The sequence below is a fragment of the Tachypleus tridentatus genome, chromosome 9, assembly GCF_004210375.1.
Source record: "Tachypleus tridentatus isolate NWPU-2018 chromosome 9, ASM421037v1, whole genome shotgun sequence".
Lineage (NCBI taxonomy): Eukaryota > Metazoa > Arthropoda > Merostomata > Xiphosura > Limulidae > Tachypleus > Tachypleus tridentatus.
The window spans coordinates 61,414,094-61,436,034 of NC_134833.1; the positions used below are offsets into that span (position 1 = coordinate 61,414,094).

A 21,941-nucleotide genomic window follows, 5' to 3' on the forward strand; every position below is an offset into this window, starting at 1 on the left:
CTCGGATGCGAATTCGCGACCCTCAGATTCCGAGTGCATGCCTTATCGCGCTCGGCCATGCCAGGCCATCCGTACCATATCTAAAAATAATAACATATGTTACACAGAACATTAAAATATATTAAGAAAACCAACGTGGTAATAACAAAACTATTAATTTTTCAAATTTTTGGCCACTGATTATCAAATGGTTGGACCACACTGTTTAACTAATGAGCAAATTCCTTGTTTACCGACATCCACCTATACGATGAAATGTGATTACTGTTTAATGTGCTTAGCTAAGTGGATTACACATCGAAACTGCAGGCTAACATTTTATAAACCTCAAGTAGTTTGGTAATATTTTTATTAAGTGTAATATTTGTAAGAGTTACACTTCCTTCACAGTTAGAGAAACTTTTGGATTAAGTTTGCCAGTATCATTAGATTACATGAACAGTAACAAACATGTAGCAAAAAATGTTTATCTTCAGAAATAAAGTATTTTCTAGTAAGAAAAACGGTAAAATCTACTCAAAAGGGAAGCGATTTGCGAGTTGAAATCCACAATTCTTTCTAACAGTGCTTTCGCCCATACGGTATGATAGAGTTTTTCCATATGAATCAAAGGCAATTTAATAACGTCATATTTAGGTGATACTTAAAAAAGTATTATTTTTTTAAACATATACTGGAGCACTTTTATGGATCGAAAACCTTTCTTATGTATATTGCCAATAATACATAAAATACAATTCTTGGTCAGAGAATTATACAACTTAGGAATCATGACACTATGTTACAAGATTCAATAAAAATATCACCTTGCGATCATAAAATTATATCGCACATAATAGCAAATGTTATCTTTCTCAATCGTGAAAATTATTCATTAAACGTTTAAACTTAAATTTGTTAGGTGCAGAAATAAAAAAAAAACTTTAGATTTACAATTGATACTTTTACCAACGAATTGACCGTCACATTATAACGCCCTTATCGCTAAAAGGGCGAGCATGTTTGGTGCAATCTTGATTTGAACCTGCGATCCTCAGATTACGAGTTGAATATCTTAACATACCTAGCCATGCCAGACCCTACACGTTAATAATAAAGTAGTCTAATTAAGAGTTAAACATAACTCTTAAAAAAAAAAAGTTGACATTTAAATTTCTGACTTCTTGAATCTATGAGGTTAGTTGTTACTAACTCAAACCTCCAGACGTTTACTTGTTTCCTACTATTCATAAATTAGAAAATACAATATGGTCCATCATTTCAACTTGTAACAGCCCCAGCGAGTAGGTTTAACATATCATAGATTATGTTTTTAAATCTTCTGTTTTGCTTCTCAAGAGTAAAATAAAAAAGAGAACGTACAACAGAAAATTTAAACATTTTTCAATTATCTGGTGTAATTGTCACATATTTAATGTTTACACTGACAATTATATATGAAATGTTTTACAAGTTATACACTTTTACTTAATGTTACCTTGTCAGCTTATTGCCAACATTGTGATATTTTGATTTTTGTTTACCACATTGGTTTTATATGGCCTACAGTTAAAGATGAATAACATATTTATTGTTTAAACAATGTTCTTTAGACATGGAATTCATATCATCAAAGATGATATCATCATTGTTGACGTGTTAAAACAAGAGGTTACAAATATTTAAAAACCTGTACACCTGCAATTTTAATATTGTTTTTCTCATATAAAATTACTTCAGAGATATAAATGAATTTAATCATAAATTGTATAGTGGTGAAATGAGTGTAACAAATATGTAGAGTTCTCTGCATATTAATATATTATGCAGTATCATGATGTTTTGTCTTATTTAGATAAATATACTTCCAGTCTTTTTTTTTGTTATTATGTTGGGCCATGGGTAAATATAGTGAAACATCTTTTTGAAACCTTCTAGGAAAACAAAGTGGATCAACTTTCTGATGTTTCTGTGCTGAAGTCAAGACCTTCCTCAATTTCAACTTGTGAAACAAAAAATTGGTTGTAACCTACAGCTGATTGAAGGTAACAATTAATCTCCTTATAAGTGAAGTATGTTGATCAGTAGATAAATATCTACAAGTACAGAGTCAGTTTAGTGAATTTCATATTTGAAAGGACATTTACTTTTATTTATCATAAATTGAATTTAAATGTAAATAACATTGTTTTACATGTACTGTGTAAATGAGCTAACCTTAATCCTGTTGTATCTTATATGGATATTTCAGGTGTCCAGTACACACCTGAACCCACAATTACACATATGAAGAAAAAATAAAATTATAGTTCCAGTAGAATGTTTTTTTTTATTTAAGTGTATTTTATATTGATGCTTTAGTATTTAAATGAAAAAGAGATATTCTATGTTTTACTTCTTTGCACCGACAAAAATCTTGCTTGTAAACAAAGCATTTAATAATTTTTAGAATTATTTTCTTATCTCAGTTCTTGGATTCATATTTACTACAACCTATTATGCTTTATTATAATATAAACCAGACTTTCTTTAAAACAGTTCACTTTCTATCATTAAAACCACTTGCCTTGTGCAAATGGTACAGATTAATAACTCCTAAAATTTAGCTTTAAACTCAGTTGGACAAAAAGATTTGTAAAATTTGATAGATTTTAAATAAAGTGTCTTATTAAAAGTTTGTGTCACAATGATAACCAGATGGTGCTTTTGTTCTCTGAAGTTGTAATCCATTGATAAAATTTTAAATGCTGAGAAAAACGTGCATGTTTAATAATTTTTAACATTTCCTTACATATTATTTCGTTACTGATAATGTTTATATCTACTTGAAAACCAAAGTGATATTTTTAATACAAGATATAAGGTTAAAATAATTTATGTTTACCTAGCTAATCTGGAATGAGAAGCTATTTAAATAACACAAATTATTTCTTATTAAATATTTCATTAAGTTTAATTTTCAAACAACAAACACAAATATAGTAACTCCTTATTTATTGAAAATAGACTTTGAATATTAAATACAATTTCATCTCATCCAAAAATACTCTTTACAAACTATCAAACAAGAACTCCTTATATTGTCAACATATTTGGAAGCCAAGGTCAAAATTCACCTTCTGTCAGCAGCAGAGTGTTTATATGATTTATTAATATAAATTTAACTATTTCATTCAGTAAAATATTTTTTTTCAATGGATATCAAATTAAAAGTAACTATATATATAAAGTGAAACTTTCTAGTCAATGTAAAATGCAAAGAAAAGTCTACGACCAATCAAAGCATTTTAAATATATTTCAAAACACTTTTGTTATTGGTACACAAAATATTTAATATTACTTTTCCTTCACTTATATATCATGGAAAAAAGTTTTTACTTGATGGGAGAAATTTTTTTACTAATTAACATCTCTTTAATTTAGTTGTGCCAAAAAATTACACAAATTCATGGAAACATTAAATCACAAATAATAAGAATAATATGTTGACATACAGTTAAATTGTTTTGTTAAAGAAATAATACAATTAAATATACAAAAACAAATACCAAAAACTTATACAAAACCACTAATATTTAATTTTATAACCATACAGTCTTTATTTATTTAGTGTAATGTCCACGGTCTAAAAGATGTGAAATTTAATCGCCTCTTTTAACTTTTTTTTTTTTCATGGCACAGGGAGATATATGTCCCAAAGTAGTGGATGTGTTAAGTAATAATTATACATATATAACTGCTCCATGGCTTATTATGAAAGCAATAGTAGTAACAAGCTGTCTGTTTGTTGATTATAGCACAAATTACAACAAAACTACTTCTTCTGAGAAATACTTCTGCGTGACTACATAAGTAGGAATTAGTTTCATTTTAGAAATAGGGGCAAGTAATGTAGAAACTATTCAAAAAATCTTATCCTAGTTTTCGAAGACTTTGTGACATCACCAGCGATGCTAAAATCCTCATATAGCCTGATGTGGCTTTCCTATGAGAAAACACAAGCAACAGCTAAAGTTAAAGTTTTATTATGGTATGTAATATTAAAGTGACTTTTATTTATTTCATTTTTAATTGATTCTACAAGTTTCAAAACAGATTCATTAAAATAATACCTAAATACCTGAATCTTTGTTCATAAATTAAGTTCTAAAAGCAATATATTTCATAATTCTGTTAGTTACAGTAAAAGAAATAAGTCATTCATACTTAATATAAAGAAATGTATTAACTTGTGCAGTAAATTTGCTAAGGTATACTGTCATATTTACAGTTTGTATTTAATATATATTTTAAATTGTTGAACATTGGTGTCAAAGTTTTCTGTTTCTGTAAACCATAATCATACAATCACTTCTGTTGATTAGGGACATGATATTACAGTCCAACTACAAGAAAGAAAAGGAAATGCCTTTTCCTGAACTGTAAGTAGTGGATGACATTTGAAATTGGATGCATTGTTCCACGACACCCCAGCCATAACCTAAGAGATAGTTGAGACACTTGGGTGCCTTTTTGGACTGTTATTTGTTACAACATTAGAAAATAGCCCTTTCTAAATACTGCACCCTGGTGGAAAATCTGCAACTATTATTCTGAAATATCCATTATTTATGGAGCTAATACAAGGCTGTTGTAAGAGATGTACAGTTCACTGTTCACTCTTCTGGTTAGTATGGTCAGTTGAATGAAAACTAGAGGCTTAAGGAAAGTGGCTTCCTTTTCTCTCTAACTTATTAATCCATCTAGTCCAGTAGATTTTCAAAACAGACAACTCCAAAAGAAAATGTAGTTCAATTCCAATACATTTTTTTTTTCAAAAATATCTTGTAACTTACATATTAGCTTTACATCATGTATCTAATGAATGGAATTTGAAAATTCATGTTTAAACGTTGCATCGTGTCTGTATATGTGTAAGAAATACTTCTGTGTGTAGTTAGCAACAATTTTCTTCTTTGGTTTTAGGTCTGCATTCATTAGTTTCTGAACTACCATTTTTATATTTCATCTGCAACGAGTAACATGCAGTTCAACACTGATAAATGAACCATGTATAAGAGTTGTCAAAAATATCTTAGAGACGTTTAATCCATTAATTCAACCAGAAACATGCTGCTTAACATTAATACCTCCACTACATTTAATCGGTGTCAGAAATATATGTATTTAATACTTGAATTCAACTTAGTTTATTACCTACACGTTGAATGGTTAAAATCAATAACAGAAATTTGGAACAGCAAAATGCGGTTTGCTGTTCTACCTATTACTAGTGATATAACCAAAGAATTATTTTCACATTTCAATTAATCAAGAGTGAATATGAGAATAGTACTGGATTGTCTTATTAAGGAACGTGCATCTTCATAAGCCTGAATAACATTAACTTACCAACCTACATCTTGGGATACAAAGATTGAAAGTAGTTACTTGATACTAATCAGTAGAGCAGTTAGTGCTGTTAACTGTAGATCAGATGAGAGGGTCATTAGAAGACCACATACTTCAGGTAGTATAAAACATATCTTATGCAACACAACCTCTCGAATCACAAGGTTATGTGACAGATTAGCCAATATGAGTGGAACCTCTGAAAATGTTATGATAACATTTTGTCTCAATAACTAGAACCTTTGAGAGTCCAATAAGGTATTATTACTAGCATACTGCTTGTCTTGAAGACATCTTTTAAAGTTTATGAATATTTGTGGCACTTGAATTAGTAATGCTTATACTGAGTTTATACATTCAGTGTAAGACAATCATGGTAGATCCATTCTGCTTCGCCCGGCATGGCCAGGTGAGTTAAGGCGTTCGACTCATAATCCGAGGGTCGCGTGTTTGCATCCCCGTCGCTCAAACATGCTCGCCTTTTCAGCCGTGGGGGCGTTATAATGTGAAGTTCAATCTCACTATTCGTTGGTAAAAGAGTAGCTAAAGAGATAGCACTGCGTGGGGATGACTAGCTGCCTTTTATCTAGTCTTACACTCCTAAATTAAGGACAGCTAGTGCAGATAGCCCTTGAGTAGCTTTACGCGAAATTCAAAAAACAAATAAACAAACCATCCTGCTAACCTAATTCTTTGTAGGATCAAAGGCTATTGTTAAGAGTTGCTAGGCCAGATTAACTGGAGAAGCATGATGCATATGGTGCATGCTTTGACTATAGTATCTTTTACGACACCGGTGAAGACTTTTCCAAACATTGTACTTTAAAAACAACGTTTATTTCTGGACAACCTAATACTGTGAGCAATATACACTGCTGGCCGAAATTTTAATGTTAGACTCGATTACTTATTTGAGTAGAGTTTTGAAAGATGAAAATAGGAAAGCGACAATAGAAATAGAAAAAAAATAGCATTTAATATGGAAAATGAGAACACTATAAAATTAGCCTAAATACTAGCTGGTCAAAAGTTTAAGACCATACCAAAAAGAAGTCCAAAACAGGGTAGAAAATGCCCAACAAGAGGTCTCAGTAGTGAGTTGCACGGCCGTCATTGCAAATTACTGCAAACATGTGCTTTGGCATGGTTGATATAAGCGTTTGCAGAAGGCTAGCTGGAATGTTACGCAGAGTGGTGAAGATGGCTTTACGAAGATCATACTCTATTTGCAATTGACGTCCATTTCTAAAGACTTCCCCTTCCATCCACCTCCAAACATTTTCAATGGGGTTCGATTCGGGCGAACAATCTGCATGTTCCAAAAGAATCACGTAATTCGCCATGAGAAAATCCTTTGTCCTGCAAGCATTGTGGATTTCAACGATGTTCTGCAAAAGATCCAGTTATTTTTACAAAAGCAAGGGCCTTCAGTCAATAAAGATGCTCTCTCCAACATGCCAATATAGCCAAATGCTGTTTTACGCCCCTGTATAACCTGTAGTTCCATTGTTACATGGAAGGAGAAAGCTCCCCAGATCATGATGGAACCTCCTCTACTTTGTCGTTTAGAAGATGTCTCTGGTAGGATGTCCTTTTCGTGCCAGTAACGTTGGAAGCCATCTGGACCAACCAGTTTAAATTTTTTCTCATCAGAGAACAAAACCTTTTCCACTTTTCTACATCCCATGTTTGTTGCTTCTCAACAAACTTTAAGAGAGCTGTATCGTGGAAAGGAAGAAGCCCTAGCCTTTGAAAACGTTTACGGTTTTTAAACCTTTCTCTCGTAGATGCCATCTTATTGTTTTCGCGCTGCATTCTACGTCCGTAAGGGCCTTAATCTGGTTCGACGATTGGCTGGTGTCTTGGCGGACAAACCGTCGAATCCTCCTGCTCAACGCCGGCAAAACTTTCTTGGACCAACCACTTAGAATTCTCGTTCCGTATCCCTCAGGGTCTTTTAAGAAATTTGCAACAGCAGTCTAACTACTTCCAATCTCACCAGCGATGGCACGTTTAGAGAGACCTTGCTTTTGTCACGTTCAAACTCTGTCAACTTTTTAAACTTTGCCATACTTTTACCTAATATAATACAGGAGATGTCAGTAGGAGATGTTGACAACGCTAACGCTTGAACATAAACGACTAAATGTCGTTACGTGTTAACCAATTAACGCTTCGTTGCAGTATGGTCTTAAACTTTTGACCAGATAGTATTTAGGATAATTTGATAGTGTTCACAATTTCACTATAAAATGCTAAAAAAGTTTTTATTTCTATTTTCCATTTTCTAGTTTTCGAAACTCTACTCAAATAAATGGTTGAGTGTAACAACGCAAAATGCATATTTTTTTCTTTATGTTCGTTGGCCTTCAGATTTTGGCCAGCAGTGTATGTAACTACATTTATACGTTTTAACAATTTTGCATTATTTTCAGTGTTCCTCGCTATTACAGCGGTAAATCTACGGATTTACAATACTAAAATCAGGTTTCGATTACCTTCTGTGGGCCCAGCAGATATCCCGACTGTTCTTTGGTATATTTGTTTTGTTTGTTTGTTTGTTTGTTTGTTTTGGAATTTCGCACAAAGCTACTCGAGGGCTATCTGTGCTAGCCGTCCCTAATTTAGCAGTGTAAGACTAGAGGGAAGGCAGCTAGTCATCACCACCCACCGCCAACTCTTGGGCTACTCTTTTACCAACGAATAGTGGGATTGACCGTCACATTATACACCCCCACGGCTGGGAGGGCGAGCATGTTTAGCGCGACGCGGGCGAGAACCCGCGACCCTCGGATTACGAGTCGCACGCCTTACGCGCTAGGCCATGCCGGGCCCTTCTTTGGTATAAGAAAACACACATTATTTTCCGAGAAGAAACCGTTTTTCCTTAGCATTAAAAATGAACATATTTACAAAAATGTTGTACTAATTATTATTTTAACGGTTCATATGGTTATTAATAAAATTGTATTATCTTGGAAGTAACACGAAACTTTTTGAAATGTAGTTTGTGAACGTATTCTATACAATTAATTTCATTATACTGCCTTCTTGTGTTCGTTTCCAAAAATGAAAATCCTTCTCTCTCTCTCTTTCTTTACAAATATCACTTATGAATTTCTCAAATATTTTTTTTTCCTTTCCGTGTTCATACAGTTTCTGACTCTTCCTCCCCTAGCAACAATAGAAACGTGCTTATTTTTTTGTTTTTGAAATTCGCCAAAACAACACAAGGACAAACTGCGCTAGGCGTCCCTAATTTAGCAGTGTACGACTTAACCACCTGGCTATACTGCACCTTTATAGTTTTTATTTTTCAAGGTGACAAAATAATACATTGATGAAAAAAACTTCGGCACTTTGTTGCATAAGTTTGGTGCATCGTTAGAAAGAAATGATTCTATTTCAATAAAACAATTATCAAACACATCGAATACAAGAGACTAAAATTTTTCTTAAAGTGATTTGAAAATATAAATGAGATATCTATACGAAAAAGTAATTTTGTCTAAATACAAAAAATAACGATTAAACTTTTGCGTGTGTGTTTTCTTATAGCAAAGCCACATTGCGCTATCAATTGAGTCCACCGCGGGGAATAAAACCCCTAATTTTAGCGTTGTAAATCCGTATACTTATCGCTGCACTAGCGGGGGACTTACTTTATGAAAATAAAATTTAGAACAATTGTCAACAATTGAAATATCGTTCAAAAAATTCTTAATTTTTATAAAAATCCAAAAAACATTTGGTGGTCGACTTCATTTGATTACTGCATCCAAGTGTTACGGATCCGGCATGGTGAGGTGGGTAAGTCGTTCGATTTGTAATCTAAGACTCGCGGGTTCCAATCCCCGTCACACCAAACATCTTCGCCCTTTATGCTGTGAGAGCGTTATAAAGTGACGATCAATCCTCCGATTCATTGGTAAAAAGTAGCCTACGAATTGGTGGTGGATGGTGATAACTAGTTGCTTTCCTTCCAGTTTTACACTGCTAAATTAGAAACGGCTAACGCAGATAGCCTTCGCGCACATTCGCGAAATTCAAAAAACAAACAACGCGTCTTAAATTTATAACTTTTTGCAACAATCGTATATGTAGATCGAGCATGGACATTGCCCTGAAATGGGTCTGAGTAAGTGTGGGTTACTCGTGCCCTCGTGTGCCATATATAAATATGCTTAAATGTTGAAAAAAATAGAAAAAATAAATAAATAAACCATAATCTGGTGGAAGAGGTTAAAGAAATCTGAACCTCCTCGGTAAACAACCATCAATACCCAAATACCCATACAGAAAGAAAATTTATAATTTTTCATAAAGCATGCATTTGATGCCTTATTAAAATAACGCCGAATTTTTGCCACAAAGAACTAAAATTTTCCTCAATTTTGTATATATGAACAGGAATGCAACATCAAGAGTTACTTTATTTTAAACCAAGAGTCAATAAATATGGATGTGAAACACTATTCTTATTTCGGTTAGGACGCTCGAATTCCTGTCACACACCAAACATGCTCGCCGTTTCAGTCGTGGGGATTTATAAGGTAGTGATAAGCCTCACTATTTGTTCACAAAAGAGTTGACGGTGGGTGGTGATGTAGTCTGATACTGCTAAATTAGGGACGGCTAGAGTACACGAATTCAAAATAAAAACAAAAACACAGTAAAACGCTCGGAATAGAAAACGATGTAGGTAAAGTAAAGAATAAAACCATATATTATGCAACTGTTTATCTATGTTTTAGAATTGTAGCTAATTTTACCAGTACTGTGTCCATACATTAAGCACACGAGCACCTGCATGCCACATTTAACAGAACAAACACAATGGGCATGTTTTGGAAATGCATGTGAACTATTATAACGTTAAACAAGCACTGCCTCATTAAACGTTTTACGTTTTTAAGTATTTATTAAAGACTTGATAACTGAACTGAAATAATAGCTAAATACTTCTATACCGGGTAAAAAATGAATACGAAAATTTATACGTAATCTGTATAACGGAACAAATAAGTAAACAAATTTATTGTATCAGAAGATTTGAAACTTTGTCGTAGAGGTAAAGTATTATCGATCGTATTACAATATAACACGCGGGAATAACTGTTGTTATTTAGAAAATTGTCTTGAATGAAAAGTGATATTTCCATTCATATTTCCTTCAAATTACAAATATCCTATTCAATTATAGGTGATTGTCTCAAGACACTACTTAGTTTGTAACCAACTATATTTGTATTCTGAAATTATTTGTCACATGAGTGGATTAAGACATTTATATATAAATATATGTACATAAAATTATCTTTACAAATTTTAAGTCAATTATATTTCTTTTTGAATTTTGCGCTATCTGCACTTGCCGTCTCTAATTTAGCAGAGTAACATTAGAGGGTTACTCTTTTACCAATCAGTAGTGGGTTTGACCATCTCATAATAATGCTTAATACCTATTAAAGTCTAGCTCGTTACTTCAGAACTATTTGTTAATAAACTTCCTTCCCCGTTAACAGATCACGAAAATTGACAAATAAAAAGAAATCATCTTTTAGATATTTGGTACAATGTAAATCTGAAACTAAGTTTATGAAAGAAAGACTTAATGAAGTCTTCACTCAAAAACATAAACTATTTACTGAAGAGATAAAAAGTTATCAAATCTATAAAATCTTGTTTTAAACTACATTCTACTTATACTTGCATAAGTTTCTCCAGTTTACAAAATATTTTATTATATTTAAAACTACAACGTCATACATTACCACAGCAACATGTAATAACCATGTGAATGCAATTTATTCTACTTATAAAATAAGACATTTGTAACACCAGGATATTAATTGACCTACTGATGTGGAAGATTTCTGTTTCTCTTCATGTACATTTCAAATAGCCACAAATTTATTTGTAAAAGAAATGTATGAAATGGTTATTACAAATAATGGTTTATATCCGAGAGCTTTACAATTTTCATTTGGTGGGGAAACTCAATCTTAAATCGACGGTTCACGACGAACTAATAATTCAGTGTTTATATCAGTATAGTTCACTTAACAGGTAAGTTTTCTGTCACTGTTCACACGTGAGTTTTTCACTAAAGTTATGATATGTCTTTGTTGAAATACTAACGTTTGAAGTATATTCTCTTGAGTTGAACAGTTTGTAATGTTCAAAATCTATAAACGCTTCTGGTGAAATATATATATTTTTTCGATTAATAAACATTTATAAATACTATAGCGTCCCAGGTTTATGGTATAATAACTGTAATAAAACGAGAACATATTCTGTCTCTTGGCACGTCAATTTATACTCTTGAGGCGAAGTTCTCGAAAGTTTAGTAGGCAACAATATATATATATATATATTGTTGATTTTTACTCTCAAGAATCTTATACAAATTAAGAGAACAGGCGAGATCTTTCCAATACACATTTAACAATATAGGTTATACGCATTAAAATGAAACAGACATAGATATTGAAATAAATGTATAATAGTAAATTCGTAACAATGGATAAATAAAGGATTACGTTTGATTAAGTCCAAGGTAAGGACAAAAAGAACTTTGTCAAAACAGATAGAAGATTCCTCTATAATGTGTAATACATCAATATAATGAACATACAGTTCGTTGAATCAACATATAATATTTCAGAACTTCTACTTCTGTTAAAAAAGAAACATCCTTTTATACACAACAACACACTCAAACTTTTCACGCGTCTTAAAACAGTTCTAATTGATTTTGTTATTTATATTCATCAGCCATGTCAGAATGTACAAAACACTAGGAGAAAGACATGTAATATTAAATATTATCTTACAGTCAAGAAAAACTCTTCAAAGTATTAACAAAAATTGCAAACAATAACAGTTACTGTAGTGTACATACAAAATAAATATTGAGTTGTTTGTTGTGTAGAACAAAATCGTAAGTAATACAAATAATAAGAATAGTTCAGATAATATTCAGCATGCACATCATTCAGATACATAAAAACTTACCAGCAACGTAATGTTTGGAATTTTTCAGAAAAACTGTTATCTCATATCATTTCGACTGATAAAGTTAACCAACTGCATATAAAAAAATTAAATAAAATTGTTATCAGTAACAATTTGGGCAGTGAGTAAAAGAGCAATAATATTTAAACACGTTAATATTAATTATTGACATAAAATGTTTTCCCAGTTCTAACACCTGTCTTTGTCCTCGGACACAAAACTGTAACATACCCCTTACATTCGTGCTGTATTCAACGAGAAAAATACTTTTTTCAGATTCATGGTTTAAGTAATGAATATATAAATTCTGAAGCTCAGCTCTGAAAATTATGTTTACTATAAGCATAATTACGCAAATTTAGATTTATTTTCATTATTTCACTGTTATAGAAACTTAATTTATTTTTCTTACTTTTAAAACACTAGATGATTTAAATATCCATGTTACAATATTTGCATTTAATGTTAAACATATTTCAAAAACAGGAACAGCAAGAAAAAAAAGGAGTAATGGAATCGAAGAGAGAAACGGTGATTCAAAAACTTGAACTGTATTGATCGTAAAGTGTGTTTGCAAAACACACAAGGAAATTCATAATAATGGCAAAAAACGATAAAACAACTGTTTATTTATATCTATAGTGTTATAAAACTTATTAGACGTGTTAGTACTTTCAAGGAAATAAATGTTTTTCGGGTCTAATATGTATAACGTGCTGCAATACAGTAAATTTTTTCACAAGGAATGAAACCGTAAACGAAGAGATGTGAGTCATGTGACCTTATTATATAAAATGAAGTCTCTTGTGTTTAAGATGATCACTGTATTATTGGTTCCTACCAAACAAAATTCAACCAATCCGGAAAGAGGTTTGCAATGATTGGTGAAAACACGAGTTAAGTTACCATGCTTAAAATAAATACAAATTAATTTAAATTATTGTCTGAAAGATGTAGATAAGTGATATGAAAAGGTTTTCCAAGGTAAAATATTTGTGAAAACAGCAACATCTTCAACATGAAAGTTCTATTTGCAGCTGTTGTTGTGCTCATAAGCTTGACGATGGCCAAAGGCAACGCCATAAACATAGCGTGGAAACTGCTGTGTCGTAAGGTCATTTTCAAAATTTATTACTATTTACGGTATTAATTAATAGTATAACTGAAATAAGTGTTCTCTTTTTTTGTTTTGACAGTTAGAGAAACAAAGCAATAGAAAACTAGAATAAAATACTATTAAAGCAAACTTCCTTATTTTCGCATAAACATACTATACATAGGAAAAACACTAAAATTATTTAGTTAATAACATCACACTTTCCAATGGCTCCAAATAGTCGAGAGTCACATTAAAATTTCTTGAAGAGAATATTTCAACTAGGTTATACATGAATATCTGGAATAATTTCATTAAAGTTTTACACTTCTATTCACGTCTAAATGTTCTGATCTATTGTTGGGGGAAAATAATGTAACTTTTTCTTTCCATTTAATAAAGTATTTTGTCGTACGCTAGTATGTGAAATGAGAAAAATGCCTTCTTCAGGTAACTCAAACACGTACCTTTCTATGTAGAGCTAAATAAAGAGAATCCTGGAAAAATGAACGAGGTAAAAAGAGTGCGATACAAAAATTTTTGGTGAAAAAGCAGATTGGGTAAGTATTTGGCATATTATTATTAATCAGTTTTTTATTAATTCATTATAATTTTAGAAACAATGTGTTATTACTGTGAACAGCAGATTTCCTCTTCATTAAAGAGCTTCTTGGTGTACAAATTGCAATTAAAATTACATTGATATTAAAGGTTGGTTTAACACAGTGACAGTAAATGTTAAGATTCAAAGATTACAACAACAGTATTTATTTTGAGAGTAAATTATTTACCGATAATTCCCTTTTTAAACATTATGAAAAGTATTCATAACTTATTCAAAACTTGATTTTTTTTACAGACTGTAACAAAAACTTCCAGTTTTAACTGATATTTAATAAATATTAAGGTTGGTGAAATAAGTATTTCCTTCTTTAAAATACACCATGTGTAGATGAACATTAATTTTGCCTTACTTTTCTTGCTGTAGTTATATTTTCCATTATTTGTCTCTGTTTCAAAAATGTTGCATATCCTTAGTTCATGTCAAAATAAACATTTCAAGTTGATTGTAAAAGAACCAGAGGAGAAGCATGTTTGAAAATAGATATAATAAAATTAAGAACAATTATACAACTTTTGACATATAAACTTACGTTTACGTTTAAATATCACAAAACGAAGTTATGGAAAGTAACATTAAAGCTGATGTAACATAAATTGTTTTTCATCTCAAGCTTCCAGATGCAATTCGAAAATGTGAAAAAGCAGAATTTCCTACAGAAAACTTGAACGAGTTTTTTAATGAAATGTGTCGTGAAGAAAGAGAAACTGCTGTGCAGGTGATAATTAAATATAATGAAATTTTGTATTTAATTTCTGCTTTCGTCATCAAAATTTATTTCAGTATGTTGTACGAAGAACTACTACAGGAACAAAATTATTTTATTTCCCTACTCTACAGAAAGTAGTTATTATATATCATCACGAGATTATAGAACAATTGACAAAGAAATGAGGTCTCAGCAATCCACATATATTTTATACGACTTACTTCAGCGTCTAAAAAAATTGTGACTGATATCACTGTAGATGTTGGCTTAGCTTCAAATCTGAACTCGGGCCAATTCCTTATCTATTTAAGACAACCTTGTTTTACGAAACAATCTCAATAATATCCAATTTAGTTTAATTTTAAATTGTATAAGAATTGTATTTCATAATTATTTAATTTATAAATCCGAAAGTCCATATAAAATTCCTTTATTTGAAGACTTCTCTGTGTGACGTTTGAAACACAAACACTCATATCTTATCAGTCAAAGAAAAGTTTTAAAGTCACTAGTGTTTTTCCGCTTTCGAAACGTCTCTTTAACGTTGATTTTTATCTAATTATACTTAATTGTTCTGCATGACTCCATGTTTATGTATATGTAATTCCATAAATATATGTGTGAAACGAACTAAATGATTGAAGTTGCAATAAATTACAGGAGATTTGAGTTATGTGATATATACTTACCCTAAAACTATAATATACTTTAAGGGTTTAAACAAACACATTTTATATTTGTTGAAGCTTTTTACTCTTCAAGGTTTCAGTCTTGAAAAATCTCAAGTGACATTAAATCCTGTTTATATAATGGTGTAGGAAATGAAAATGTGTGTCGGTGAGAAATATGCAGAACTTCACGTGGATCCAGAATCTATACTCGTTGAAGCGATCAGCAAATGTTTGTGAAGACGTAAGTTAACATCGGGTTAAAATATATCTGTACATTTGATACATTAAAGAACTATCTCTGAACTGCAACATCTTATATGCCGAAAATTTTATCAACATTATTGTCTACAAGAACATTTAAAAATATTTATAGTTTAAAATAAGGTAACGTGTCATTTAACAGTTAAACCCTGTAGTAACTATTGACGTATCACATGCCTTAATTTAAGAAAAAATATCACAGCAATTGAAAATTAATTGTTTATATTACTGTTGATTAATTGTTTAGTTTTATTTTCGTAATATAGAAGGTTAGCACTTTAATTATTCTTTTATTTTTAAATATGTGGTGTTATGAAAATATGTGATAACATATAAAGACTTGTACAAATACAAAAAAAGACGTTGAATACAAACCTACATTTCCTTACATAGATTGATAAAGTATCCTTCTTAAAATGAGTTAAAAATATTAAGTCGTATATCTCTTATAAATTCTACAATAATATTAACACATAAGAAACATGATACAATTACACTTCATTCCCACTCCATTACACTTTAAAAGGTGCAATCTAATGAGGATCATGGGTTCGAATTTTTGTCCCAAACAAACACGTTATAATATAATAATTGCTTGTAAGTGAAAGAGTAGCCAAAGAGATGGCGGAAGGTAGTGATAACTGGCTGTCTTCCTTCAAGTCTTTCACTGCTAAATTAGGAACGGCTAACAAAATTCAAACCAGATATGCCCAAAACACTAATGAGGATAGTACTGTAGGATAATTTCATGTAGAATGACACTGGTAACCCACTTGAAAAAGATTCTGGTACACTGCACTTTAGAATAATAATTGTGATACAATAAAATTACAATTGTAACATAATAAAGAAAGACTGTACTAAGAAATGAATTAAACTATTATAGGGTACAAACATATAATCTGATGAAATCTAAAACAAGAAAAAAAAATATCTGCAAATAGATAAATTTCTTTTACTCTAATGAGAAAAACTAACTTCTATTATACAAGAAAATATTTTAAACTTTTCATTTCCCTGAGTACTAGCTAAGTAAGATATATGAGGTTTTCAATCCAAAAATAACCAAGTTTTGTCACCATTTTAGAACAATGATCAGAATTTAGTGATTTTTCTACCACATTTGGTATTAATTAATATGACTAATATATTATACGAAATGTTATTGGATTTAATTCGATGTGTATCGACAATAATACCTAATCGTTTCAATGTTATTTTTATTTTCAGCTTCAACCAATCACTTAACAGTTGATGAAGATCATCTTCCACATATTACCTATGATATAATAATTTGAATCTGTCGTTGTTTCCTTTTCTTTGGAATATATTTAACTCTCAAAAACCTATACCTTGAAAATAAAACTCTCAAAGGAACAATACTGTTGAGTTTGTATTAATTTGTTAAATATCATTTTCAGTTTGTATTGGAACAAATGGTACCGTGTGATTTTGATGATCTAATTTGATACATGTTGTTTCTTCAGTGTCTTGTTAAAACGGAGAAAATCCAGTCATTATATTTTATAAACTGAAAAAAACATTATTCTAAATTATTCTCATAAAATTTCAATGAAGAACAGAATCATCACTTCCATGTGCTAAAATAATTGAAAAAAATATTTTTTTATATCTACAAGAAATTAAAGAAGTTGGGAACCCATACTTATTCATAAATTTGTACGCTCAGCATGGCCAGGTGGTTAAAGCACTCGAATCGTTGGGAGTTCGAATCCCTATCCCACCAAACATGCTTACCCTTTTAGCCATGGGAAAATTATAATGTGACGATCAATCCCACAATTAGTTTGGTAAAAGAGTAGCTCAAGAGTTGACGGTGGGTAGTGATAACACTGCTAAATTAAGGACGACTAGTAGCTTTGCGCGAAATTTAAACAAACAATAAAAATGTTTGTGCATGGAAGTTTTGTCAATCCACACAAGAAATAAGTAAAATAATTAAATTATTTGTAATTAAGTCATTTAGAACACGAAACTAAACTGTACTACAAAAGTTTCGTTAAACCTCAAATATAGGCTGTTTGTACTAATGAAGGTGCGACGTTTTCAGCACAGTGGTTGGTGCAACACTCTTGTATATATGCAATTTTTTCTGCATGGTTATTGTCGTTAAAAGTTTAAAACTATCTCAATCTTATAAGCAGTAGATATTCTTGTGTATAAACTGAAATGAAAACAAAAATACGACTGTATGTATTATGCTGAGATTAAAGTTGAGAAGAAAAAAAAGGAAAGCAGCATGTACAATTCAACTTCAACACGGCCAAAATTAAGATACAGGAATCTATATTAATATTTTCACGTTATGTCTACACTGTAACAAAGACCATGAAAATAAACATTACTGATATTGATTGAGACGGTGACTTTTTTTTTTTTGAAGTTCGCGCAGAGCTACTCAAGGGCTCTTTGGGCTAGCCGTCCCGACTTTAACAGTGTAAGACTAGAGGGGAGACGGCTATTCATCACGACCCACCGCCGAAATTCTCACTTAAAAATAAGTTTTGCACCTGTCAACGGGTAATATTAGTAGAAGCTCCAACGGCTAAACCGATTCAACCTTTGAGTCCGCCCGCAGGTCAATTCACGACCCAGTCACGTGACAATACTATGCCTACCACGGCAACCGAAACTCCAATTTTAGCATCAACATTTGACAGACTTAACACTGAATCACTTACGGGCAAAAAAAGAAAAGAAAAAAATGAGAAAGAAAAAGTATATATGACAACATTTAGAAGAGGTATCAAACCAATGTGTGTATTAGAATATCGAGGCCCTAATTTCCTGACTGCCTGATTGATTGTAGACGGGTGGACATAAGGTATTAACTCAATATTTTTCACAAACAAATAGTTAGTCATCACCACCCACCGCCAACTCTTGGGCTTCTCTTTTACTAACAAATAGTGCAACTGACTGTTACGTTATAACGCCCCCACGGCAGAAAGGGCGAGCATGTTTGGTGTGAAGAGGATTCGAACCTGCGACTATCAGGTTACGCGTTGAGTGTCTTAATCACCTGGTCATACCGAGCGCGGAGAAGGTGACATAGTATTCTACTTTAAAGTATAAACTAACTATTTCATGCATGTTCTAAAATTGTTCTCAAAACAAAATATAGAAATATGAATTTCTCTAAAGCATCCATTCACAAATTTTCTCTTTCTGGTAAATAGTGTGACATAAATATAAATTATTATACAATATGATTTTTAAGCTATAGAAATTTGACAAATACAGAACATTAAATAATCATATTTTACTTATAGTGTTTCGGAAGTTATTACAAGAAGGAGAGAAAAACACGGTGACCTGAAGTAAAATTATCTGACTCTGATACTGAAAACTTTAAAACACTTCGATTCTAACGAAATCTTTATTTTCAGCCATAATATTTTAAACGAAAAGTACTCCTTTATCAGTCCATATAACGAAAAGTCCAGTTATATTAAGTATTTTATCGTCCTTTATAAAAAACATTTTTTAAAGAAAAATATGAAGTTGCAATCATAACAAAAAACAACATTTTTGGTAACATTAACAAATCTGGAAAATAATAGAATAATTTCAATGCTATCCTTGTATACTACGAAAACGAAATTAAACATTACCTTTTGGACTTCACAATAAATTGGGTCATTTATTTCTTTTGCACTTAGGATCTCAGTGTAAAGAAGAACTACGACTGATATGACCTCGAAAACGACATTGGGAACATGAACACTGGGTAAGCAACAAAACGTCATTTCATACAACTTTCAATAATTTTCTCCAATCTGTCTATTTATGAATTACATTCCTGTCAACTGACTTTTGAATTACCGTGTATAATTCACTTTTTTATTTTATTTCTAACGGTAGTTCATAACCAATAAAGAATATTAATTTATCAAAATCAAAACTCTAAAATTAGCTTCAAATAATGGAGAAATTCACAGTTAAAGGATCGGAACACAAAACGATAGGGAAATGAATGGATGAAAAAAGACATTATGCAAATACTTATCCATTATTTGGAATTGTGGTTAATTTTAACAGTATTTTCAATACATTGATAACACGCGCACTTGCGTGCCATATCTGACGGAACAAACTCAAAGGACAACGCTATTAAAACGTGAGTTATTGTTGTGTTAAGAAAAAAATTTTACACTTACTCACAAAACATGTTAGTTTCTAAGTGCTGATTAGAGACTTGACAAATGAAGTCAAATGAGAATTAAATAATTCGACCCAAGGCAAAAATATTCACCACACTTCATCTGTAAGATCTTGAAAGGAATACAAAACTAGTTTGAATTAACCTAAAATAACGTTTAGTGTCAGAAAAATTTAAACGCTAAAGGAAATGTAAAACACTATCGATCATATTATTATGAATCACGTGAGAATAACAGTTGTTATTTACGCACGATGTCGCCAACAGCGTATTTAGAAAATAATCAGTGAGATGTCGTCCTTGTAAGTTAGTCTTAAATGTAAAATAACCTTCAAACTATTTATGCGTATCTCATACAATAAAACAATATGAACAATATCACCATGTTTCCTTTTTGTAACCGCAGAATATTTATGGTTCAATACATATGTATGTATGTATTTGTTTTATTCCCTATGTTTAACTTGTAAGATTGTTTAAATTTACATACGTTTAAGAGGACAGTGTTATTAGGTTTGATGGATACAGGTATTTCGCGGAAACACTTACAGAGATTCTTCGAAACGGAAACCAAATTTGGGTTTGATTTAAATTGGAGCATATGAATAATTAATCCTATTAACTAACGTTTGTAACTTGATTAAAAATGAAATTTGCATTATAGTGGCAATGATCCTTAAATTGAAAAAGTGCAAAGTTGTAGTTCATACTTTAAATTTGTATGATAACGGTCTTGTAAGTATTAAGTTTGTCATTTTATCTGTCATTTGCACATGTTAGTCTTCAGTTTATTTTTTAAATACTTAGCTAAAGGTGTTATTGATTGATTACTTGGAATTAAAACAAAGCCACACGTCAGGCCATTGGAGCTTTGCCCGTCACAGGTGTCGAAACCTGGTTTCTAACAATATGAGTCCTCAGATTAATGCTGTGCCTCAACGGCGCCACTGAATATTTTAAAGAGTAATGACATATTCGGTCTTATGTCTGAACTCTGTCATACCCAGTATTTGTGACTTGGGTGGCTGAAATTGAAAAAAATGTATTACGTTATTTTATGCTTTTTGTCGCTACTAATTATAATATGAGCATGACAGTAGCATTTAAACTAAAATTTGATTGAAAAAAGCTTCACACAAATGTTATTTAAATATTAAAACGTACTATCCATCCTTATCATACTTGAGTTGAATATATATTTTTTTTAATGATCATTTTAGTTTCGGCTCGTTGTTTAAAATTCTAATTCCAACAAAAAAGCTTAACTATGAGAACTGTGAACTGATTGAGTTTTTTGCATCTTTTAATGATTGTGTCTCAGGAAAAAGAACATTGAAAACCTGTAAATATGAATAAGCAAATATCCACTCCTTATAAATGTTAATTACAAATTATTATGAAGTTTTAGCTATGATTGTTGTATAGAACGTTAAATTTTCTACTTTCAAAGGAGTTGTAATGTAGTGCATTAGGTTACCCAACACTAAAGTGGGTAAAACCTGTTTATATTTTTTTTTGAAATCTTCATTTACGGGCACTTTTTACTCAATTATGAAAAGTTTATGCTTATTTTTTCATATGATATTTCAGTTAAATGGTAGTATGACTTCAAAGGTTTTCTTTTATTCTATGCATTATAAATATCCAGAAAAAGACTATTATTATTACAAGGTACTGAAGTATTATTAAACTGTTTTATCTTTTATAAATTGTAGCTAGTTTCTTTTTTAATATTTTTGATATCCACGTGACGAGCTGTTGGGAAAAAAAAAGGAAAGTTAACGTGTGTTTTAGCCAAGGATATTGGTTTGAAAGTTAAATTTCATTGTCCGCGAAACCGATTCAACCTACTCGGTCTCCCGCAGGTCATTTCACGACCTAGTCACGTGTCAGTACTATGCCTGCCACGGCAATCGTAACTCCAATTTTAACATCACAATTTCACAGACTTAACACGGAATCACTTATGGGACAAAAAAAAAAGGAAAAAGAAAAAGTATATTTGACA

At 31.3% G+C, this 21,941-nt stretch overlaps 1 long non-coding RNA gene across 1 annotated transcript; it reads right to left on the bottom strand.

The window, feature by feature from the left end:
• Positions 1–3,377: 3,377 nt before the first annotated feature.
• LOC143227098 (uncharacterized) lies at positions 3,378–19,635 on the bottom strand. Its single transcript, XR_013014875.1, has 2 exons — positions 19,386–19,635; positions 3,378–3,965 (listed from the first exon to the last, which is right to left on the bottom strand). It is a non-coding gene; the product is annotated as an uncharacterized LOC143227098 (long non-coding RNA).
• Between the last annotated feature and the right edge of the window lie 2,306 nt (positions 19,636–21,941).